The sequence below is a fragment of the Martes martes genome (assembly GCF_963455335.1).
Source record: "Martes martes genome assembly, chromosome: 7".
Lineage (NCBI taxonomy): Eukaryota > Metazoa > Chordata > Mammalia > Carnivora > Mustelidae > Martes > Martes martes.
Genome location: NC_137894.1, coordinates 43,550,624 through 43,576,433, shown reverse-complemented (window position 1 = coordinate 43,576,433; position 25,810 = coordinate 43,550,624). Strand labels below are relative to the sequence as shown.

The following is a 25,810-nucleotide window of genomic DNA, read 5'->3' as shown; positions in this document are numbered from 1 at the left end:
AGTTGACGGTGGATATGACTATATATGGGGACCGGAGCCGCTGAGGCGGCGGCCGGCTGAGGCCGCCCTGTTTCCAAACCTGCGCGCCAGGGAGAGGTTGCCGAGGCCTAGCTGTGGCTGAGCGTGGCCGAGGCGCTGACCTCTGCCCTGTGCCCCCCGCGCCCCTTCCTCCCGGGGCCAACGCCCCGCCATCGGGGTCCCCAGACGGGCCTTCCCGAGCCGCCGCCACCCCCGGGAGGCCGGGAGAGTGGAGCAGGTAGTGGGTGCGCGTCGCCCTGGGGAGTCGCCGGACCCGGCGCTCTCAGCATCCCGCCCAGGGGGCCTCCCAGCAGCCGCCGCGCCCGGCCCCGGGCCTGCGCATTCCCCGCACCCGCCCCCAGCTTGCCCCCTAGGCGGCTCTTAGCTTGCTTGGTGTCATCTGGGAGATCCCTCTCTAGAAGAGGGAAGGGAGAGTTGAGAGGAAGACTTGGGGGAAGGCCTCCTGAGACTTTCCTGCTGGTGAGGGTCAGGATGTCTGGGAATCCGTCTTCTGTGCGCCGTTCTCCCCAGAGGGGGGGCAGTCAAAGACTTTAGGGACAGGGGACCCAGTTGGCTTAGTTGTGCATGTTCACGTGCCTGTGTGTGGTGGTACAGCAAAGGGTAGGCTGTGTGTGTCTGTGTGTAGGTGGGTGGGTGGGAGTTTAAGGGGAAAGAACTTTGAGCTTAGACTTAGGCACCCTGGTCTTCAGTCTCTTATCACTAGCAGCTGTGTGACCTTAACAAGTAACTTAGGTTCAGTATCTTTTTAAATCCAGGGGGTGGATGATCCCTGAGGTGCTTCCAGATCTAACTTTGTCATTATTCCTGCACTGATTTTAGGGAGTCAGCCTCTTTCCATGTTTAGATGCTCAGATACTAGGTTGCCAAAATGCTGGCCAAGTGTTATCCCCATCTAAGTCATTGTATCCACAGCCATAGCCCTGAGGAGGGATCAGGTCCAGCTGTGTATAGTGAGCTCTGCTTGGAGGCAGGAGGATTTCCCCTCCATCTCTTACTCTTTCCCAAGGGGGAAAAGCCCCTTTTTCGAGCTTTGGTGGGAGGGGAAGAAAGGGGGCTTCCCTAGGACTCTGTCTGACACTGGCTAACACAGAGTTGGTGAGGGTCTTGTTAACAGTCCCTACAGAGTAATTCACAACCTGTACTACATGGATACCGAATATTCCCCAGACGGTGTCTGAGTAGATTAGGCAGGCCAAACAACTTGTAAGTCCTTCAGAGAATGATCAAGTTCCTCTCCAGGATTTTATCAGGTTTCTTCCACTAACCCAACTGCCCAGGCAGGAAAAAATACCCTGACCTAATGGTCAGAACATTAGACCTGTGTGCATAGGAGCTGCCTGGCACAGAAATTCACCAGGACCCTTTAATCACCATATGTCAGCCCAGTGACTGGAGCACAGAAAAGGTTCAAGGCCTCTGGGCAGTAGACAGATGCATGGACCACAGGGAGCTGACTCCCTAGCTTGGAGCTCAGCAGAGAGGGCAAGAGTAGGGACTCAGGAGATAGAATGTAGATTCCAAAGCTGGTCTGTCTACCTCCTTGCAATGCAAAGGGGCTCTTTAAGCCCCTGTTTTCTCTTCTGTAAAAGTAGGTGTAAAAAGTCTTCCTTCTTAGGGTTGTCACAAGGATGAAAATGAGACCAAGAGTGAAAAGCATTTGTCTAGCACATAGCCAAGTGCTCAGTCGATAGTGGCTCTTTGGGTGGCAGACAGCAAATCATTTCTCCTCTCTGGGACTCAATTTTCTCATCTATGAAACTAGACAGCTGAACTAGAGAAACTCCTGGAGAGATCATATATATTACTGACTTTCCTCCATTGTGCCTAATAGAGCAGAGAAACTCGTTAAAGTTTCCTTAAATGTCTGGTGCTACAGATAATTTATCAAACACACCGTTGGTGAGTGCCTTCTATATACTAGACAGGCACTAAGCCCTGGGATTCCAAAGTGAGTAAGACATGTTCATGCTCTCCAGGTGTTCAGCATAAGCAGGGGTAGAAGAATTCAGAGGAGGAAGACCTAGAAATCACCAGAGGTCATAGCAGACAGAAGAAAACTTTTCTGAAAAGTGGTGATTTTTAAATCGATTTTAGAGGGGCACCTGGGTGGCTCAGCTGGTTAAGCATCTGCCTTTGGCTTTGGGTCATGATCTCAGGGTCTTGAGATCCAGGACCTGCTCAGCAGGGAGCCTGCTTCTCCCTCTCCGTTTGCTGCTCCCCCTGCTTGTGCTCTCTTGCTCTCTCTCTCTCTTTCAAATAAATAAATAAATAAAATCTTTTTAAAAAAATAAACTGATTTTAGAGGAAGGGTAGCAGTTAGGGAGCAGGGTATTGTATGAGCCAAGAGAAAAACAAGGAATGTTTGATGGTGGCCGGACAGTAGGTTTATTTGGGGGGTGAACTGGGACATGAGACTGGAAAGATAGATGGGGGGGCATATGGGACTTGAATCTCAAAGTTCACATGTTCAGCTTTTCTTGTGTGGGTTGAAGCCATCCACTTCTGCTCCCCTCCCTGCACCTCCCACCTAAGTCTATGTTCAGAGGAGGAAAACCGTGGTGTCCAAGTGTGGAAATAGAGCAGCATAGAGCCAATTTTTTAAAAATCCCGTACTACTGTATCATTGACTGTTAGACTGATGGGTTAACCTAGCAGGTCCCTGGGCTCCGTAATTTCCATTTCACCACTGTTGAGAGTTTCCTCCATAAATAGCCTGACAGCCAAACCCCACCCAGCTTGATGGACTGCACATCCGTGTCCTGTCATGCAGAGCCAGGACAAGCAAACATCATGACTTAACTCAAACAATTTCTTCCATATGGGACAGGTCTTCTGGTGGCTGGAGAGGATCAAGAGGGCTGGGCTGGACAGCAGCATGCTACAGTGTCTATCCCTGTTCCCAGCAGACGGACCATGACTCAGGGACAGACCGTAGGCTAAGCAGGGACCTAGGTTGCAGCCTGTCAGACAGAAGGACTGGGCTACTCAGCTTCTCTCTCACTGCATTTTGAATGAAGGAACATAGAAAATATGAATCATTAGCTGTGGCTACTGAAACAAAAGGGGTTTGCAGTCTTGGGCTGGAGATGTCTTGAATGAGGGTAATTAAGGCCATTCATGCATATTTGGGCTTTCTCTCCAATCACGCTCTTGGTAAGATTGCTCATCCCCACCCAGCTAAGTTAGTTGTGGTCAATGACTTGTTTTGGCTAAGGAAATGTGAGCAGAAGTGACATATGGTGGACACGTTAAGAGCACATGCCTCCTCCTGTTTCTTTTTCTAGACAGTCGCTGCTCTGTCATTTTGGGTTCCCAAGGAGCTATGATAAGAGGAACTCCCCTTCTCCCCCAACTAACTCTTGGTGGACATGTAGCCAGAGCGAGATATAAACTTTTGCTATTTTAGGCCACTGAGATTGGGGGTTACTTCTCTTGACTAATACACTAGAATAGGCCGTGTATCCTCCAAGTTACGAGGAAGCAGAGAAATTTGGTTATGGAGAAAGAATGGAACAGACTTACCAAGATAAACACAAAGATCATGGAGAGAAAGAGATTGGGAGAATCTGATCATATTTCAGTTCCAAAGGTCCTTATAATAACTCTCTTTCTTTCCTGGGGTAACATGAGAGAGTCTGTGTTCTTTGAAAGTAAAAAGCCGACCAAATCATGCTGGTGGAGAATCCTGCACAACACCTTTGGCCCCGAGCTTCTGTGTGGACACTAACAGCGTCTGTGGAATTTCCAGATTATTCCAGGTCTTGGTATCAGTCATTTCTCAATAAATGTTTGTTGAATGACGGTTTATTGGCTATTAGTCATACGAGTAAGTAGGAGAAACAATACCCGGAAGGAAAGATAACAAAGCGAGGTGCAAAAGTTTCATCTCCATTGCAAATAAGGACTCCATGGTTTATTTTCTGAAGAATAAATGTAAGTATTATGTTAGGGTAGCGCAAACGTCCCTCAAATATTTATGGAACACCTTTGGTGTGCAAGGGGTTTAATTAGAGTTTGTGAGGCTAGGGAAGGTGGATAAGAGACATGAATCTTTTCCTCCAGGAAAATATGTATGTTGTTGAGAAAACCCTCTCTCTGGTGGTCATTTAATGTGCATTTCCCACAGTGTTATGATCATTGTCCCAAATGCTGTCTGGGCCCTCCCTAGCTATGAGGATCACATATCTCAGGTTTTCTCGGAGAGCTTTAATATTAAATATACTGTCCCTTTACCCCCATAAGAGCATCCATACTTGCCATACAACATTTCCCAATATTTTGTTAGAAAAGAGAGTTAACATGAGCAAAGCTTGCTACCAGGACACCATTAATAGGAACACTTACTTGAATATGTCCATGAGGGTTTGTTTGTCTAAAAACACAAAACAAAAACAAAACCTCATTACCTGATAGTTACACCTTCTTTCACAGCAATGGCTTTGTGTACGGGGACTGCCCCAGAGTCAACAGTGCTGACTCAAGCAATTAAGGGAAAGTGAAGAATCTATAATTAAATTGAGAGACAATTGCTTCTTCTACTGGGTTTTGGAATGCAGTGTTATTATGCTCAGGGCTCATTGTCTCACAGAACAAGATACAGCGTGTTCTCTTCATCCACAGGGAGTTTTCTTTCTCATGGGCTTGGGATGCCACCACCACCAAGGACCCAAGGAAAATAGGCTCTGCTTCCACGAAGAGTTCAGAGCTCTGAGAAAAGTCTTCAGGCCCCGTGGCTGGCCCTGACTCCTCGGAGAGGCCCCCGAGTGCGGGCACTACCTGGATGGTTCACATAGGCAATGTGGTTCTCCCAGTACAAAAAAGAAAAAAAAAAAGGGGCTTTTCCTGCCCTGTATCTTCTCTTCTTACAACAGCACCAACTGTGTAAAGGATTGATCAAGACTGACTTGCAGGGGGAACCTGGGTGGCTCAGTGGGTTAAAGCCTTGGCTTTTGGCTCAGGTCATGATCCCAGGCTCCTGGGATCGAGTCCCGCATCCGGCTCTCTGCTCCGTGGGGAGCCTGCTTCCTCCTCTCTCTCTGCCTGCCTGCCTACTTGTGATCTCTGTCAAATAAATAAATAAAATCTTTAAAAAAAAAAAGGACTGACTTGCAGGATTTAGCAGCCTCAAGAACAGCAATATTCCATATATATGTGTAATTTATTCTTGTTTATTATCTCCTCCTTGCCGGTTATGACAGCACCAGGATGAGGACTATTATTCCCACTCTACAGATTGGGATGTCAAGGGCAGAGGAGGATCACCCAGCTGGGAGGTCGCAGTGCAGAGACATGAACGTGGGTGTCCCTGCTTCCGGCAATGGTGCTCTTTCCACTAACCCTGCCCCAGCCTGTGTTTATATTAATATTTGATCTCATATTTAAAAGCAACACATTACAAGGTGAAGAAAAGAGAACAGAGGGCCACCAGAGGTCATTTCTACATATGAATGTGGTTGACAGGTGACAGTAGGAGGCTGGGACTGAAAGGGTATGTTATCTTGTACAGGCCCAGTTCTGTACTGCAACCCTGGGCCCCTAGACCCCGCCCTCAGCTGTTGGGAGAACCCGGGCCAAGGAGACCTTATCCTCCTCTCACGTAGATGGCTCAAGATGGGACAGGAAGGACATCTTCATGAAGAAAGGCAGGTGCATTAATTTTGTTCCTAGTACTTTCAAGGGATAGTTCAAAGTAATTGCTAGAAATCTAAACCTGCTTCTCTCAAAACCTATGGGTTGGGAAAGGAAGAGCCACCGATCAATCCAAGTAGTGCGTTCTGGGGGGGGGGGGGGGAAACAAAGACATAATATGTGGTCAGCATAGCAGCTAATGGCTCCTCAAGACTCCAGCTGTGCCGAATGAAAGCGTCCATAGACTCTGCAGTCCAGAGACTCAAGCCAGCCTCGGGGGGCCACGTTCCAGCTTTGGAATGGTTTTAATCATCACTTCCCAGCAAACCCTGCATTCTTTTCGTATTGGATGCCACCTGTTCATTTTTATATTTTTATACTTGGTTCTCAAATTTCCACTGATGTCCTTAACAGGAACATATGTGAGAGTGACCTTTTCTGGCGGGCAGAACTCCACTCTCGCTCTGTAGACTGTGAAATCGGATGCAAAAGGGCCCGTGGAGGTGGGCCTAGGTAGAGCCCCTAGCTCTAGCTGACATCTAGCTACTGCTCACCCAGGCTCTCGGACGGCTGCTGCGTTAGGTGGGCTCCAACTTGGGATTTCCAAAATTTTTGTTCCTGTGACTGTGCCATAGCCCCCGCCAACAGCTTAATTTTCAGTTGAGATTATTTGGTTTGGAGGCCTACAGGTAGGCCCAGATGACTGAAAAGAAGCAGTGGACTTCGGTGTTAATTGTAAAGACTCTTTCTTGGCTGACTAGCAAAACCCTTCTCCCCCAGTACTTTCTGCTGGGACTCTGGCTTCTCCTTAAGAGAGCCCGTTTTCTTGACTTAACAGAAATCTCTATTCTTCAGTAGAAAAGCTTCCTTGAGTGTGTGTCCTCTGGAGGACCATTTCTACCTCAATAACTTCAGTGGAGGAAAGAGCCAGACCTTTCTGACTGCTCTAGGTGGAGGAGACTCTGTTCTTTTTCTGAGGTGCTGCTGCTTGAAGATGGAGTTCCCAGCTAGAGGCAGGGTTCCAGAAGAGGCTGGTTATTTTTAGCATGGCCTTCTTTCCTTCCCAGCACCTGCTGTGATCTGTAACCCAAGGGGCTACTTAAATGCTAGTGAGATGACTGAGGACAAGGCAGCCTGAGCTAATGTCCTAAAATACCACCAAGGGAGGCTTTTCTTGCAAGAGCCAGATCATTTCTAGCTCTGTTCCTCTTCTTGTCCCTCCCCCAAACTGTGGGGCTGTTGCAGATCCTGGCTGAGATGTGTGGCTTCTGCCTTGGGAAGGGGTTGGAGAAAACCACTGGATCTGCCAACCTTGATGGCAGCTAGTTTAGTTATAATGATTCTACTCTTGGCTCCCATCTTCAGCTTTTCTCTCTACCATTCATGCCAGACAGACACAAGAAGAGGCTCTCAACACATATTTCCCTGAAGCAAAACCCTCTTTTGATATCCATGGAAATATGTAAAGGTGAGAGACAAAATCCAGTCAATGCTCTAGATCAACGATGATCATGGGGATGCAAACATCTTTCTCACTGCAGATAGAATTTGTTGAATTCATTATCCCCTAAAGAGGGTGCAAGCTGGAAATAGAAATATGTCCTCAAGGAGCCTGATACATTTGTGGAGCACAGATGCTTCATGGGTCATGGAGGACAATGATAGAGAGTCTTAGGAGGTCTCTAATCCTGGAGTCTGACGTCAGCCCATGTTATCCACCACATTCCTCAGGGCCTGTCACGTGTCAGGGCTGTGCTGATAAATTCTAGGGCTAGCCCATGAGGAAATTCTTACGTGCATCTGCTGACGTCTTGGGCCCCTCTAAATTCTCCCAAATGCTGTGGAAGTCAGGAGCTTATTTCCAAAGGAAGTGAACCAGAACTTAAACATTTAAATGGGTTTTGTCCCCTGTAAAGTGGTCAGTTTTACTTTACTTGGCTGAAAAAATGTAAGCAGTGAATCATACAGAGAGTGCTACAATTTAGTAAAAAATGATAGGTATACTTAAGATAATGTATGAACACACAAACACAGAATAATTGGAAAGTTGCCTATCAATCTATTAGCTGAATTCATTTCCTCTGAGGAGCTGGGGGGTGGATAGGATTGAAAATGGTGGTCAAAAATATAGCCATGTATTTAATGTTTCATTTTTATAAGTGGAATATTTTTATGACTTATATAATTAATGTGTTAACAATCTCTTATTTTCCCTTTACCGTTCTTTCAAAAAATATATATTTGTGACTATATTATGGAATATTCTGGAGAGTTTATAATTGCCTGAGACTCTTAGAGGAAGGACTGCTAGCCAAAGCCACACAGCAATTAAAAATCAATTAAGAAATAAAGGGGCCCATCTCCATCAGGGCATCCAACTGTTTTTAAGTGCCTGTTATTTGTCAGGCGTAACACTGGGCACCGGAAATTAAAAATGAACAACCCAGCATTGTGACCTTCCTTGAGATCTCTTATTTTTAAGTCGCTCCTTGTGGCCAGTTCAAATTTCAAGCTTTTCACTGAAACTCTTGTTAGTATTATTTTACAAGGCCCGCAATAAAATTAGTTTCATTACTCTATCATTTTGTGTTTGGACCCAAAGCAATGTGCCCTTGGCTTGATTACGTCAAATTTACCGCACCTGGTTTCTGATGACTTACGAATGTTTGCGAAATGCAGCCTCCCTACAAAGGATCAGGGTCTCACTAGGCAAAGTCGGAAGAATGTGCTACAGAGTCTATGGGAACAGAGGTGCCGAACGTGGAGCTCGGAAATACTTCTGGAAAAGTTGCAAATAAAAGAACATATGCACACTATTGACTATAGTTTCTTGGATGATGGGATTATGAGACATTTCTGAAATACTTCACGTACTTTCTAAAGTTTAAAAAATACATATGGGGACGCCAGCCTGGCTCAGTCGGTAGAGCATGGGACTCGAAATCAGGGTTGTGAAGTCAAACCCCACGTTGGGGTAGAGATTACTTTAAAAAAAAAAAAGTAAAAAATATGTTTTACTCTTATAATAATGATAAATCAATAAATGTTAAAAAGTTCCTTTAACCATTTGCAACAGTGCTTTATATGTAAATATAAGGCCTCCCCAAGGAACAGTTTTGAAAGACAGTGCTTATAATGCTAAGTAGCCTATTAGGTTACTCCTCATGGGCTGAATGTTTCCTATTTCACAATCGTGGGCTATTTGTGTACTTGTCTTAATGCCTCTCCTAGCAGGAATGCTCCTTCAGTAGTATCCCTCTCCCCACCGGCCACCCAGCTTAGGACTTCCACTGAGTAATAAGATGAGTAATTATAGCAGCAGACTCCCCCTAGACGAGGTCTGAACAAGGCTAGGACTCGAACCCATTTCAGACAGGCCCCAGAATTCCCTTCCTTGACTGCTAGACCGCGTCACACCTCCTAATGTTTACCGGGAATAGGCCCACAACGCATATTTTTCTTACGTTTATCAAGTGAACGAATGTTCCACGTGTGCGTTAAAAAAGTGCAGTCCCAAGATCTTGCGGTTACACATCATGAAGAGCAACAGGAAAGCCCACAGCCAGTATCCTGTCAGCTAAGAGAAGAGAGAAAGTGAAGCTCACCGTAGTTTGCTTTCACCTCCACTCACTGTCCGCTTTGACATCTGAGTGAGGGTGTTGAGCTCATGGCTGGGAAAGGTGTGCTTCTCCCAGGTGAGTGGTTAGGAGGGAAGCTGTTACCCGTGTCCTTCTCTTCTCAGTCATCTATCAAATTCTTCCAAGGCATGAGTGCTGGTGGTGGCTCTCTGGGTCCCTCCATTCCAGGGAATCCATGGTGGGTTTGTTCCTTGGAATGGTTATTTCTTCTTGGTGCTTGCTGAGCCAGTGGATCTAGGAACCCTGGTATTGCTGGAGACAAATAGAAGCCGAGAAAAACCCAGTCACTGAGCGTACCTGATTTAGTGCAAGGCCAGGCCAGACACAAGGCGTCCTGTCCAACCCAACAGCCTGGACAGTCCAGGTCAGAGGTCAGCACAAGGATGTAGACTGCCATGTTTGGGGGGAAAACGCCTTCGTGGGCTTTGGAGTCACCCAGGTAAGAGTCTGAATAGGGATAAAGGTCCTCAATCTCTCCCAGCCTCAGTTTCTCCTGTAAACCAGACAAAAATACCCATCTCATAAAATTGTCAGGAGGAGTGAGTGTGAGAATGGAACTACCGTGTTTGTTGTTTCCCTTCCAACTTTCACATATGGAAGAATGACCAGCCAATTAATGATGTCCTATCTACCCCCTTGAAATTTACCCTGTGAAACAAGCCCACTGGTCTTGCTATCAGATGTGCCTTCAGTATAAACCACTGATGAAGGAAACTGAGTATATTATTTTTTTTAATTTATGTGACAGAGAGAGAAAGGGGGAAAGCACGGGGAGTGACAAAAGGGAGGGGCAGGCGGAGGGAGAGGGAGAAGCAGGCTCCCAGCATGATGCGGGGCTCCATCCCAGGACCCCGGGACCACAACCCAAGCCCAGGGCCGACACTTAACCTACTGAGCCACCCAGGCACCCCGAAACTGAGTATTTCTTATATTTACATGGTGGAGTCAAGCATACAAACCTCTGTTTATACTTTTTAGGAGCTGGGAATTATTCTTTTAAAAATACAAGTTTTGGAATTAAGACTAACCTGATTTTGCCATTTATTAGCTTTTGACATTAATCAAGTCACTAAAACCTCCCTGTGCCTCAGTCTCCTCATCTGAGAAATGAGAATAATGATACTTCATTGGACTGTTGTGATAATCGAGCTAATTAACAAATGTAAACCACAAATGCCTGCTATGTAGAAAGATTCAGTAAGTACTACTTTTATAATTATTTTGAATTTATTAACATGTCCAAGGCTGTGAACATATATGCTCACACACCTATGTGTTTCTTGGTCTGTGTATAAAGCATTGCCCCAAACACACTGTTATTACACCATTTGGGGTTGAGTTCTTAGCAATGAGCTCTTCTCCACCCCAAAGTCTTCTCAGAAAAAGGCTGCTCTTCCATGACTTGGCCTTCTGATTCCTGTGCTCTTCCAGACCACCTAAGTTAGTCACTTTAACCAGATACCACTTGTATGAAATGCTAGGGAGGTGGATCCTTGAAGTCCTGCCAGAACTGTATCAGGTAGGCTCTGGGGGCAAGTCAAGACCTGACCTTTATTTGTTTTATTTTTTATTTATTTATTTTTTAAAAAGATTTTATTTATTTTAGTTGACGGACAGAGATCACAAGCAGGCAGAGGCAGGCAGAGAGAGAGGAAGAGAAACAGGCTCCCTGCTGAGCAGAGAGCCCAATGCGGGGCTGGATCCCAGGACCCTGGGATCATGACCTGAGCCGAAGGCAGAAGCCTTAACCCACTGAGCCACCCAGGCGCCCCTATTTGTTTTATTTTTAAAATTTTTAATGAAATGTAACATACATATCGAGATAAACATATATCATAAACATACAACTCCCTGAATTCTCACAAACTCAACAGACCCGTGTAACCAGCACCCAGACTGGGAATCAGAACATTCCAGAAGCCCCTGTGCTCCTCCCATATACTACTATCTCTCTGAGGATAACCACTATCCTGATGAGTTATATCCTGGCTTTGAACTTCATATAAATCTGGCTGCTGATTTTGAGCAGCTCAGTGCCCGTTTCTCCCCTGTGATTAGGTTTCCACCTGTTTTTGATGATTAGTTGAAGGGTCAACAAGCTTTTATACAGCAGCAACTACACGCAAGACGCCATGTTAATTAACTAAAGCCATGAGGCAAAAGCAGCTTGGTGACTTTGGCGAGTGATTTTTGCCATCTTCCTCCCACAGGGCCACCTCCCTGAGCTGTTTCTCTCTAGAATGAGTTTCGAGTTCTTGTCTGGTTTCCACTCTGTGTTCAATCAGTGGAAACGAGTCTTCCTTGGTAAAGGTCCCAACGGAAACCTACCAGTGTGTCTGATTTTCAACTCCAGGATTCCAGGATGAGTATCTGACTGGCTTGACCTGGCCCACTCTTGGTCATGTCAACTGTGGCTAGAGGGTTAGGGACGGGAGGTGCTAAAGGGCTGTGGACTGCCCGTCTCTCCCAGAGGAGGGAGTGCTGCTGAGGAAGGGGGAGGTTCTTGACTTTGAGGTTCTCAGCAAGGACCATGGTCTAAACTGGCTCCTTCCAGCTCTGACAGTCTATGATCTCTTGTCCTTCTCATATACAGATCTCCGAACTCCCATCTGAGGGAGACTTTCTGGCTCTGACGCGGCGGCCAGCCCCTCAGGATGGTGGCCCTTTCATCTCGCTCTGAGGATCAGCTGTGGTTTTACAGACACACATGCTCCCCAGTCTCTCCCTGGTTTGGGGCAGGGTGGGGGTGGGTAAGGAGAGGCGTGTTCTATCACAGCCAGACCTGGCCCCTAAAAACTAATTTCCTAGACGGAGCGACCACCAACTGTTTATGATGATGATGATGATTGCAGAGCATTGGAATTCCTGCCCAGATGTCAAAAGTCACCCATGTGGAGGAGTGCTTGCAAAGGCATCCTGAATCCTGCCTAACCTCGTGGTCAGAGTGAAGAGCATAAAGCTGGGTCTGTGGTTCCAGCTCTGCTCATATCATGTGTGGAACAGACGGGAAGGCAGGGAACTGTGCTCAGTGTGCTTTGCAGATGTGAGCCCATTTAATCCTTGCTGCAAATCCAAGAGGGAGACACTATTCCTACTCCTCATTTTTATGAATGTGCAAGCTGGGGCAGAGAGTGGTTAACCATAACACCAGTAAAGCCTATTATCGTTTACAAAATGCTTTCTTCCTGATCATTGCAGTTCCTCCTCAAGAAACCCCATTTTACAGATGAACTTCTTCTGGCTCAGTTTCCCAATTTTGCACAGGTCATATGTGGCATAGGTAGGATGCAGATTCAGAGCTCTGACTTTGATCCCCTACGGCAGATGCACAAATGAGTAGAGTATAAGAAGCATCAGATGCTGAAGCACGCCTGCAAATGACCCCAGTGAAACTCTGGTGTTTTAGCAACTGGTGAGCTCATATACAGATGGAGGAAACTGAGGTAGGCTGGAAGGAGACGGTAATATCTAGACTGAATTCTTGCCAGTGGGCAGTACTGGACAAGCATAATTTGAAGGAAGGGTACTCCGGGAGGGAAGGACATGAGCTCGAGCCTGGGGAGGGGGAGAAATAGTGGAATATTCTCTCTGACAGGAGGGAGCAGGTGGGAGAGTGTGTCATCAACCTACAGGGGGAGGTCTGGGATCTCAGAAGCCCCTGACCATGTTTCTTCAGCTTCCCTGGTGTGTCTGGGGTTAGGAACGGGGTGGGAGCAGGGGTGCAGTGCTGTATTATTTACAGGGGCTGGGGAGATCTAGCCACTTTCTAAAAGAAGGAACAATAAAACTTTTATAGACTGCTGCAGAGTCAATTGCACCATACAATAGAGGCAGGTTGTGTGTGTGTATGTGCTGGGAAATTTGCAGGTCAGGGCAGGAGGATGGGGAGCAAGGTGGTGAGTGGTGGGCTTGGTGGGGGCTGTAACAGCTTGTCTGGTCCCGTGTTAGTTTCCACCACCAGAAGCATGGTTTATGAGAGGACAGGATCCCTTTTCTGAGTCTCAATTTCCCATCTACAAAATGGGGGGTCATGACACCACTCAGGATTGCTGCAGGAAACCAATGAGATTGGTCCATTTGTCTTGTGACCTTACTTTCATTGTTACTTTATACAGTTACTAAGTTTCATCCTTCTCGTGGGTGCTACCTTCCCAGTTAGAAAATCGTAGTGTTTGGGGGAGGGACCATGTCATCTTTTAGTCTTCCACAACGCCTGACAAACACACAAGTTGTTTCAACAAACAAAATAGACAAATTCTTAGTGAGGTATATTTACCCATAGCACAAGCCAGTCCCTAGGTTTGTTTGTTGGTTTGTTTCGGAGTCTTACCTTAGTTCCTGAAATCAGAACAAGCCAGGTCTCGGTGAGCTGAAAAAGGCAAGGTGAGTTTCACACAATCTTTCAGTCCTCATAGGTAAAGCTGCACTGAGCCCCCTGTTGTGTGCCTGGCCACAAGTGAGTCCTATTACACTGAATCTTCTGCTCTAAAGAAAGAGATTATTTTAGCATCAAGAACATGAAATGTGTTTAGGTGATGATAAATTAACCATCAAATTACTGGAAAATGAGGGTCTTGTCCTTTCTGCTGCTACGGGCGCATCAGCAGAAGAACAGAGTTAATCCCCCCGCCCCCAACCCCTGAGCCTCATAGTGTAGCACACCAGCCTTTCTGTTCTTAAGTCCTGCACAACTTGCCCTGAGGTATGGGGTGGAGGGCTGGCAATGGCCAGCCTTTTGTGGGTGTGATTGAAAGACCAAGAGGAAAAGCATCAAGCATCAGGGCTTTTTTGGAAGGTTCAGGCCCAGCTAGGACGAAGGCCAGATCATCCTAGAGGAGAAGAGATCGGGTTTGGGGCTTGGGTGGGGAAGAAGATGGGAGACCTCCATTCCTGAGTGTGGCAGGAATGGGCTGGTGGATGCTTAAGGACCGTGGCCCAAACACCATATCTATGGAGCTCTGGCTTCTGTCCCATTGTGGAGCTGGGTATGGTGGTCGTGAATATTTTTTTGGAGCAGCCCTCCTTTGAATGGATCCTACAAGCTTTGACCAGGGATCCTAACTGACCATGATAGGCCACAACTAGAGAACTTGCTTCTGTTTTCTCATGGGTCAAGAAAACGCTGGGGAAGGGGCAAGGGAGCCACAAAATATGACCAACATGGGACTTAGCACTGAGGTTGGTTTATTCGGGAATTGGAGCCTGATTTGATTGAATTCAGAAACACTTCAATAGTAACAATTCTTACAGCTCAAGCAAGGAACAAACTTCATGTCAGTTAAGCTAAGTGGTGAACGTTGTGTAGAGAAATTGCTATGGAAAACTCTCCTGGGCCTGAACATTGTGAGTTAGGGGTGGGGAAGGGCAGAGGTTGACGTGGAAGAGCTCAGCATCAATCTGCATAATCTTTGGGTGACAAACCTTTTTTTGGAGAGCTTACCACTTGGGATGAATGCCTGGAAAATTTGTGTCTTTGATATATTTGAAAAACAAGGGTATGTGACAAAACCACTGGTAGTCTCCACGGTGTTAGGAGGAATTTTGGATTTGAGTTTGTCATCTCACATTATGTTATACTTTTGTGGTTAGTCTCCAGCTTTAGGAGAAAGCAAGGATATTTTGGGGAGGGAGGGCCTTACTATGTCTACTCTGTATTTTGTTTCCATTTGTTTATCTCCAGAGCTCCTGGACTAAGTCCTTCTTTTATCAGTGAAGTTTCCTGCCTTGATTCCCCACCAGAGTCTCACAATCTGGTGTCATCTCTAGATTTTCATTGTTTTGGGGACATTGTCTATTGCTCCAGAAGTCCAGGGCCTATGAAAGGGAAAACCGTGAAGGTAGAGTTAAAGAGAGACAGCTTCCCCTTTGATTTTTTTTTTAATTTATTTATTTGATAGAGACCACAAGTAAGGAGAGAGGCAGGGAAGCAGGCTCCCTGTTGAGCAGAGAGCCCCATGTGGGGCTCAATCCCAGGACCCTGAGATCATGACCCGAGCCGAAGGCAGAGGCTTTAACTCACTGAGCCACCCAGGAGCCCCTCCCCTTTGATTTTGATATGGAAGGACTGTATTACACTCCCCTATCCCAAATCAAGGTGAATTCAGACTTAGGAGCCAGTTTTGATGGGGGATCAGAGGATGAAATAAGCAAAGTGAATATGGTGGGAGCTCTACTAGCAGGAGGGCAAGATGGTCTGGCTAAGAAGGTCCAAGTGGCAGGTGAAAGGGGAAGGGTGTTGTTTAGAGGAAGCAGCTCAGGGATGTTTTGTCAGGTTGAGGATGAAGAATTACAGTGGGAAGAAGTCAAAGCCAAAACCAAGAGTACCACAACAGGGGTTAAATACAAAATGAGACAGGTGAGGGGGATTTAGGGGAAGAAGCTGGGTTGAAGTATGGACCAGATCTGTGACGGGAGATGGTGTGCTAGCGCGCCCATGACACTCAGTAGCTGGTTCATTCCCCAGAGGAGAGTGCTGATCCTCAGGGGCCAGAAGCTGAACATTCCGTCTAGTTCCTTGAGAATCTATGGAACTCAGCTTCATGCCTATGTGCTTTTCTGAGCCAGCTTAAGTGTTTGAACCCATCTGTCTACCTGACTCTCCATCCCAAAGTGACCAGGGAGAAGGAAGCACAGAGAAAGCACAACGGCCAATGAGTAACAACACCACCACCAACAAAAACCAGTTTTGACAGAGGACCAGAGATTGAAACAAGCATTTCAACTCATGGCTTGCTTTATGTCTCCTTGGCTGTCTCTACTCTGAGGAAAGAGATCTAGAAATACACACCAGCCAGAGCCCTCTCTCAAAGAGCAGATGAATCTGATGTTTGCCCACTCTTCTCTCTTCACTTCATTTGACAGGAGCGTCTGTAACTGTCTCCTCTGAACACTGTACTATGTTCCGGGCTCGGGGATCAAGACAGATCTTAGGGAGAATGGCAGAGATCTGGAGCTGCAGCTCTGTGGAGAGCTACTGTGTCAGCTTCGTAGCTGTTCCTTTCATAACCTTGCTGCACCCGTTAGCTCTACTTGGGCCTGAGCTCCAGGTTTGGGCTCCTGACTTTCTTACTCTTTCTATCTTGATTTCCGAAGTCTCTGAGACTGGGTTCCTCTATCTAGCCCCCCATACTCCACCTCAAAATCTTGGTCCGAGGTTTTTTGCCCTTCCTTCAAATTATACTTGTCCAATACTTTCCTCCCTCTCATCCAGACCCTCCAGCCTCAATCTGCCTGAATGTTTTGATCTGACGAGCTACCGGGATGTCCATTGGTTACCCTCAGACTACCCTAAGGCCAGCCCACCTCTCTGGACTTCCAGGATTACTTGTCACTGAGACCATCCTTGAACATCTTCCCTCCTTTGGTGGGTCTGCCTTGGCCAACCATCTCTCTTGTGTGACCCATTCCCTGCCCTATAAGCCATAGCTTATAATTCAGCAGCCAACAAATAATTCTTTATGGGACACAGGCTCAGGCTACATGGTTAGTGCTATGGGAACAAGTTTCCCAAACAAGTGACAATTGAGAGGCAAAAGATATCAGTTTGTAGTGATATGAGGTCAAATGTGGAATTAGCTTCATTTAACCTTTTGGAAGAATTATTTGATGAATATTAGTTAGATATTGCTGCATAACAAATTACCTCAAAATATAATGGCTTAAAACAAGAATAAATACTTATCTGTCACAGTTTCTAGGGCTCAGATATTAAGAAGTGGTCTAGCTGGGCAACTATGGCTTGGAGATTCTCATCAGCTTATAGTTAAGATGTCAATGGGACTGCAGTTATCTGAACGCTTCTCTGGTACTAAAGGATTTACTTCCAAAGTAGGGCACGCCTGGCAATTTGGTGCTAGAGTCTGAGAGAACACCACATTTATTCCCACAAGCCTCTCCATGGTTTCACAAATGTCCCCATAACATGGTGGCTGGCTTCCTCCAGAGCAAGTCATCTAAGAGACCAAGGAGGAAGCAGTAATGTATTTTATGACCTTACCCTGGAAGTCACAGACTGTCCCTCCTACCATATTCCATTGGTCACATAGGTCAGATTCAATGTGGTAGGGACAACATCCCATAACAGAAGTGAGTGTTACTGGGAGCCATCTTGGAAACTGATCATCACATCAAAGAACCATTCAGCTTAAAGACCAGAAAAAGAATCAATTTTATATTAAAAAGATAATAGTATGTAGTTTAATGCTTTATCTCTGGTGTTGGAGTAGTGCCTAAGCATATAGGAAGTACTTGGGGCGCCTGGGTGGCTCAGTGGGTTAAAGCCTCTGTCTTCAGCTCAGGTCATGATCCCAGGGTCCTGGGATCGAGCCCCATATCAGGCTCTCTGCTCAGCGGGGAGACTGCTTCCCCCCACCCCGCCTCTCTCTCTGCCTACTTGTGATCTCTGTCTGTCAAATAAATAAATAATCTTAAAAAAAAAAGCATATAGGAGGTACTCAATAAACATTTAGTGAGCACATGATTGCATGAACAATATACATTGCTTTCAGGAAGTGCTTTGTAGTTTATTAAGTACTTTTCCGGATCTTATACAATTTGATCCTTACCACTGAGAGGTAGGTAAGGCTGTATTATTAATACTAATTTATAGAAGTATTGATAGTATTAATATACTTTTATTTTAGATTTATAAAATATCATTCAATCAGATGGGACGGGGTCCAGAATCTGTTGCTCCTCCCCTCATGCTCCAGTCATATACACCATCAGGATGTGACACCCTTTACCAGACTCAGCACATGCGCATGGGCTGTGAGGTAGGTATTTTGAAGCAGAGGTGAAATGACCCTTGGGATGCTGGGCCAACCCCCTTTTCTGGCTGACAGGGAGGATTTACTGTGAAGCAAGTAACACCTAGGCTGACTTGCACGGGCTCTTCCAGGTCAATTCTAAACATTTTGGCAAGTGAAAACCATCTCTCTGTGACACAAATTCTAGAAGATGGTCACCCCCTCCTAACAATGTTCGCAGTCACCATGATAGTGCAGCTACAAACGGGCTGTAAGAGCATTAAAGGCTCCCAGAATAGGTGCCAGGTCTAGCTGATTTCCTCTGTCTCACAGGAGAAATCTCTCTTCCATGATACCTGAAGTTATTGATATTTTCAGTGTTTCCCAAGAGCTACATTTTTTTCTTTTCAGGTTTGTCTCATTGATGGAATATTTAAAATATAGATACTAAGACCGGGATGTTTTTTCCTTAAAGAAACTAGTTTTTCTATAGCTAAATAACAGAAAATCAGATAAAAAATTAATAGTTCATGAAGTCAATGAGATGGTCATAAATTATTCTGATATCAAGAAATACCTTGTAGCGGGGCACCTGGGTGGCTCAGTAGGTTGGGGCCTCTGCCTTCGGCTCAGGTCATGATCCCAGGGTTCTGGGATCGAGCCCCACATTGGACTCTCTGCTCAGCGGGGAGCCTGCTTCCTCCTCTCTCTCTGCCTGCCTCTCTGCCTACTTGTGACCATTCTCTCTCTCTCTCTCTCTGTCAAATTAAAAAAAAAAAAATCTTAAAAAAAAAAAAGAAATACCTTGTAGCAACTGAAATTTCAGTGTCAAAGGCAGTTTTTTAATAAAGAAGAAGTACATTTTGAAGATAAGTATCAAATGGGGTCTTAGACTGGTGACAATCCCATCTTCAGGGAGGGGCTCATCTGGGTGAAGGGAGGTTTCCCTTGGAAGATAGACTTCCTCTCAGCCACAGTCTATGTGGCACAGCTCCTAACAGTCTCGGCCAGCCAAGGGACTCCGTGAGCCTGGGCTCCTGCAGGCTTATGACCGCCCAGCTCCTCCGGTGACCTACACGACCCAGCCTGTCTCTAATGAGCTACTTAGGGGTTCTTGGGCATGAGCAAATAAAAAGAAACCCAGAGGAAACATTCTGTGTATAGTTAAAGTAAATATTTGCTTCCCCTCACTCCCCTATCCTTCTCCAGTTTCAGAAGAATCTTTGTCTCTGGATTAGTTCAGCTGAAGTTATTTTTCTTGCCATCTGTAAGGAGGATTTTCCATTTTTTCCAACAAGAAAATAACCCTTGAGCCAAAGGAACTGCGAAAATGTTTAGTCTCCAGGCTGGCATGCCGACTCTCAGGGTGTCAGAATCCCTGCAACTCAACTTTGGAGACTGCCATTATGTCATTTACGAAATGACCTCTCTTGGTTTTCCTCTGCACATTCACCATCAAATTCCTGGCTCCCACAATTCACAATAACTGTCCTTCGGGATGTCATGGGGGAGATTTATTGGGGTGGGGTGGGGTGCTGTTGGAATGCCACAGACTTGTCCAAAAAGGTGGTGTGGAACAGGAGAATGGATGTCAGGCTCAGAGACTGGAGAACGGCCTCTAGTTTCTGTTTCCTGCTGTGTGATCATGGGCAAGTCATTTCTTTCCTTTGTGCCTCAGTTTCCCCAATTATAAAATGAGTATGATGAACTGGCTGCTCTCCTTTTTAGGTTCAGTGATTTATATGACTCACCCTGAAAGAGGGGGCAAGGTGAGACAAGAATCAGGATGGTTTGTAAAATGATTTACATGAAGTGAGTGATGAAAAAGCCCATTCTCCGAAATTCTTGGGGGCGGGAAGAGGCCTTATCTTTAAAGCATGTATTTGTATTAGTGAACTGTATCAGGTCAGGCCAGTGGATGTCAGGGAGCCGGGACTGTGATGACCAAAGCAGACAGATGAGGACTTGGCTCAGGAGGACAGTGGCTGAAGCCATTGGTAGAGGTAGACCAGGAAGCCAGGTGAATAATTAGGTACCAGGAGACAGTCGTAAGGTCAAGGTCAAAGCAAGACAGAGCGAGAGACTGAGTAGTATATATAGCAACAACCAAACTAGCTTGCAAATGAAGCCTCTCCTGCCTTAGTCAGGAAACCTTTTACATGCTTCCTGCTGAACCAGGGCTGACGGTGAGACCACACTGGCCAGCTCACTGTTTGCTGGTCCAGGAAGGGCCCCATGGGAGATAAGAGAGTGTGGCTGGAATGGGGAGTGAACCCATCTAATGTTTTCAAGTGACTAAATATTTATGCAAATAAATATGCAAAATAGTCTATTGAAATTAAAAGACAGGGCATAACTGATATTAAATTCATGTCAACTTAAAAACTCAACATTTAGAGAAAAATTGTTATGTAACCTTTCGAAAATGTAGTTAAATCTTTAAAAATATTTTTGTAAAAATAAAACTCTTTATAATTTTATCTTTCAGTGTCTGCCTGCGTTCAACATAAAGAATTAGCATCATGCTTTCTGTATGTTATGGGTAGGCCTGCAAATACACAAATTTAAAGTATGATTTGTTCACTATTACAAAATACTCTCTAACCATCATGTGTAACTGCTGTGAATACTTCATTAACTTTTGAGTGTCTTCAGAACCACACATTAGAACACAGAAGAAACAGACACTCAGCACTACTAGGAGAAGATACTTTACAACATGAATCTGTTGTGTTCATATCAGAGAGGAAGAATATAGTAAGTTAATTTGCCTTTACTCTTATCTAGGCATCCACTGCTCAAAGCTTGCCCACCCCCCATAAGGAAAGTTCCATTTTTTGGAGTGTCCTTTGGTGAAGCTTTCCCTGATCTCTCCTCTTTCCATATAGACAGGATTAGTTACCAGCCTTTGAACCACTCCTGTATGTATTTTTGTATAATTACAAATATCACATTGTAATAAATAATTTAAGAATATGCTAATATTTGTTTCCCTGGCTAGGCTGAAAACTTGGGGATCACATTGACATCTTAATTGTCCCTATGTCTCCTGCATGTAACACAGCCCCCGACTTATCACAGGTGTGTGGGCGGAAGTGCACCATGTCAAGGGCTTGTGCTTTGGTGCCAGACACTCTTGAATTTGAATCCTGGTCTCACCACTTCCCAGCTGGGTGACTTCAGAAGTTTCTTAATCCCCTAAGCCTCATTTTACTCATCTGAAAATGGGGATAAGTGGCATTCCCACCTCATACGGCTGTTCTGAGACTTACTTATGGTATTTGTCAAATATTTAGTACAATGTTAGCTGTTGTAGCTGTTCCCACTCTTAATCTTAATCTTAATCTTAATCTTAATCTTAATCTTAATCTTAATCTTAAACCATCTCCGTGTCCTGCCTCCCAGTGCTGGCATGCAGACACACCCAGCAGTGCCTCCAAGGGCCCGCGCTTTGTAAGCATACTGCAAGGAGGCATTACTGTCAGGTTAGTTTCTCATCTTAAAAGGGACATGGAGAGTATGGAAAGTCTGCAGGTCTTTGAGCCGAGTGGGAAGGAGGGAGGATTAAGGAATCTATCTAAGCTAAGACAGTCCTGGAACAAACGAAATGTAGATCTTCAGTTGTCATTCTCCTCCTGGATGGTGATGTTCTCTGGCAAATATTTCCTGCACTAATGGGGTGGTGGTGACGGCCCCATCCTTAGGCAGCTCCCATCCAAAGCTGAGCAGCTGGAGTGGGGGGTGTAACCTGAGACCTCCCTCCAGCAGGCCTGAAATCGCAGGCGGGCCAGCACCAGCTTTCTGAGCAGCAGACTTGCTGGTGTCTCAGCTCTGTTTTGGGGATGGTTGTGGCCTGCGGGTCAGGCACAGGACATGTCCTCTCTCTGTCACCTGGAAAAACGCACAGGCTGCGTTGGGCTGGCTAGTTGCTATCTATTGGCTGACTTGCCCCGAGAGAGGCCTCGGCCTCCCATCGCCCCACTCACCCAATATTTATTCTTTTGGGCCAAGGGAGGCAAGGTCTGCAGCCTGAGCTCTATGCCCTCAGTGCAGCAGAGGGCACTGAATGTTTCAGCCACTGAAACATTTCTAAGCTCTGATTCATCCCCAGGCACCATGCCAGGTGTGCAGGGGACCGGAAGAAAGGCAGAAGGCTCTCTGTTCCCAGCAACTTGTACTCTAGTTGGGGAAAGATAATGGGGTGCTAGTCAGCTGTTAATGTAGTAAATGTATGTCCTAAGTGTCAAATTAATGCTTTGGAGGGCAGAGGAGGGGCCCCATAGAGTTGTCTGGGATGTTCTAGGAGGGAGTCTGAGAACAAGTGAGGTTTCTTGCTACGTTAGGATGATTCCCTGGCCCTACAGTTGCCCATTTATCTTTGGCGGCCTCAAAGCCAGCCTAGGTGGCCCCAGCCAATCACCAGGACTTGGGGCAGGGGGCAGAGGAGAGGAGTCAGACTCTTGCTCAGACCACTGTGAGGCTGGAATTCTTAAGAGCGGCCTGGGATGAGACTCACACACCCCTTCTCATGAACACCCTAGGCTTGGGATAACCCTTGGGAGAGGTGACACACCGTGTTACTGCTCCCCTTAGTTCGAAAAAGGAATGCGAAAGGAAAGCACTGCTGCTCGAGCACAGCAACTCCGAGTGTGGCTTTCCATCTAGTATGTGTCTCTAGCTGCCACAAGGTTATACAGCAGGCGGGGGCCCAGGCCAAAGTTTTGGTCAACCTGGGACCACACTGCAAGGACCGCAGCGGGGTGTGAAGTAGCTCATCTTGGATGCTCTAGGATCCCAGGATAGGCCACAGAGAGTCCCATTTGCAAAGCACTGCAGATGGGGGTCGGGGGGTGGGAGGAGGTTGTCTCTTGATCATGCTCTGGATTAGTCTCTGGGTGGGTGGGGGGGAGGGGCTTTAGCAAGTTCCTGGGTAGACAAGTCTATTCAACTTCACAAGTAGGACCAGCTTTGAGGGTTCTAGAGAGCAATTATTACTGAGAGACCAGGCCATTGAAGGTAGCTTGAAAGACCTGTCATCAGATGGGAGTAACTTTGGCTCTTCACGAAACCCTGAAATGCACCACATAAGGAGGGGCCACTGCCCACATCCACCGTTGTTGTCATCCTTAACATTGTCATTTGTCATATAAGAGCAGTCATTAAGTACCAACGGGGTGTCAGGCACCGTGCTATGGGCCGATCCTCATGGCAGTCTTGCAAGCTAAAAGTTACTCTCATCATTTTACAGAAGCAACTCCAGTTCAGAGATGTTAAATAGCTTGTTGGAAACTAACTTATTGCAGAAGGCGGCAGGGCTGGGGCTGGAACCTAGGCCTGTCCGACTCTGAAGCAGGTGTTCTACCTTGGCCACTGTTTCCACAACAGCAACAGAGACCTACCGGCTTTGGCCCCAAAGGAGCGTCCTTTGAGTGTAGCTAATTTAAACAATGAAGGGATTTATTGGCGAGTCATAGGGTAAATCAGGTACTGACAGAAAGGCTGAAGAACCAGGCAGGAGCCTGCCCCTACGAAGACTCCCACATGGGAAATTCCTCTGGGAAAGTAACTGGATGCCAGGAATCCAAAACAGAAAGATAAACATTTACTGCACACCCCTAGAAATGGCACATCCAGGAAAATGTGCAGTCAAATGTAGCTAAAATCCACAACCATTGGTACCTGAGCCTTGATGCCTCAAGACAGGGCCTAAAAATACAAGTCACTTATACTTACACATATACATATTACACATATTTATACATACTTATACATATTCGTGTCCCTTCTATTTGCCCCCCACTCATGCAACAACCAAACTTAAGTGGGTGGCTTTTGTAGTGACCACCCCCAGGGGGGTGTTAGCCTCAGGACCCACTCCGTCTACCCGGCCTCCAAGATGGCCCCTAATGATCCTTGCCTCCTGGTATCCTTACTCGTTTATAGTCCCTCCCACATTGAATCAGGGCTGACCCGTGGGAACAAGAGAATACAGTAGATAGGACAACATGTGACTTCCAGAGCTTGGTCATAGAGGCACTGTGGCTTCTTCCTTGGTCTCTGAGTTAGGGGACCGTGGGGTAAGACAGCTGCCATGTTGTGAGGACACTCAAGCAGCCTCATGCTCACCACAGGAGTGAGCGATTGAGTTTTGGAGTAATTTGTTGCACAATAATAATTAGAGGTGAGAAAGAAAGGAGGTAATATGTATGAAAGCAATAACCAATGATGGCACACGGTGTTTCCTGGGGCTGAGAGGGACCTTCCAGCAAGTATGGACATTTTCTCAGTAATAGCCATGATAGTCTCAGCAAACCTAGAGCTCCCTTATCTGTTTTTCATATGAAGGTGTGTTTGTAAGAGATGCCAAATATTTTGGCCTCCTGGGAGAAGGGTAAGGCATTCATGGTCCCAGGGTAAGGCAGTTGAGGAATAGCCTTCCCTCTATGGGTAGTGTCCTTCTGGCCCCTTAAGCCTCTCTGACCAAAGACTTTCATGTATTGTGTTTTCCCTCTGTGGAAACCAGGGATTGGCACACTATGGCCCTTGGATCACTCACCAGTTTTGTTTTGTTTTGTTTTGTTTTTGATTTTATTTATTTATTTGACAGACAGAGATTACAAGTAGGCAGAGAGGCAGGCAGAGAGAGAGAGGAGGAAGCCGGCTCCCTGCCGAGCAGAGAGCCCGATGCGGGGCTTGATCCCAGGACCCTGGGATCATGACCTGAGCCGAAGGCAGAGGCTTTAACCCACTGAGCCACCCAGGCGCCCCCACTCACCAGTTTTTATAAATAAAGCTTTATTAGTAAATGCCTGATCCTTTGTGTATTGTCTAATGCTGCTTCTGTGCTATAATGGCAGAGTTAAGGAGTTGTAGCAAACATCTTCTGTGGCCTGCAAGGCCTAAAATACTTTCTCTCTGGCCTTCCAAGGAATGCTTTGCTGACTCCTAGTAGAGATGGCCAAAGCATTGCTGGTTAGCAGAGCTGAGGGCCAGAGAGGCAGCTGTGGTTGTCTAGTCCCTGTTCCCACCTCTACAGAGGGGAGGGAGGCACCAGGGCTGCTGTCCACCTCCCTCAAAGCAAAGGACTTTCCAACACAGAGAGTAGAAATGTCAAGGGGAATCTCACCAAATCCTGACACGTGAGCCAATTCAGGTCTGCCCTCCCCTGTTAGCTACCTGTTGCTGTTTAACAATTACCCCAAAATGTGATGCCTCAAAGCAGTAAACAATTATTATCTCTCACAGTTTCTGTAGGGCAGGAATGTAGGAATGACTTCGCTTGGTTCTGCTGGCCGTTCTAGGCTGTTTCACTGTAAGCCACAGCATTTTCGCTTTAAAACTCCTTGGTGGTAAGGCAACTTTGTTGTAAAAGAAAAAAAAACAACTGGTTGACAGTTTGTTTTGACAGTTGGTTGGTTTCATCACCAGTGGACAGTTTGGTTTCATTTCCCCAGTGACGACAGTACTCCTGTTTTATATTATGTAAATCTCAGTCCTCATCATGGTTTATACAGTGGCCCAGAATTTTGAATCTACATTTCCCATGGAACTTCAGGATGTCTTTCTGTGGACACGGGACACACACAGACATGGAACAGACAAGTTCACCAGAGTAGAAGGCTTTCACGAGCAGCTCAAAGTTCAGGGACAAATATATATCCTAGTATTTGTAAACCCATACCTCTCTTAATGAAGACAGAAATTTTAGCCAAAAAATAAATAAATAAATAAATAAATCAGTGTGTCCCGAACAAGGAG

At 46.1% G+C, this 25,810-nt stretch overlaps 1 long non-coding RNA gene across 1 annotated transcript; it reads left to right on the top strand.

Moving 5' to 3' along the window:
* Positions 1-50: 50 nt before the first annotated feature.
* Positions 51-5,126, top strand: LOC308345890. The gene is made up of 3 exons (XR_013967121.1): positions 51-256; positions 3,670-3,972; positions 4,660-5,126. It is a non-coding gene; the product is annotated as an uncharacterized lncRNA (long non-coding RNA).
* Positions 5,127-25,810: the final 20,684 nt, after the last annotated feature.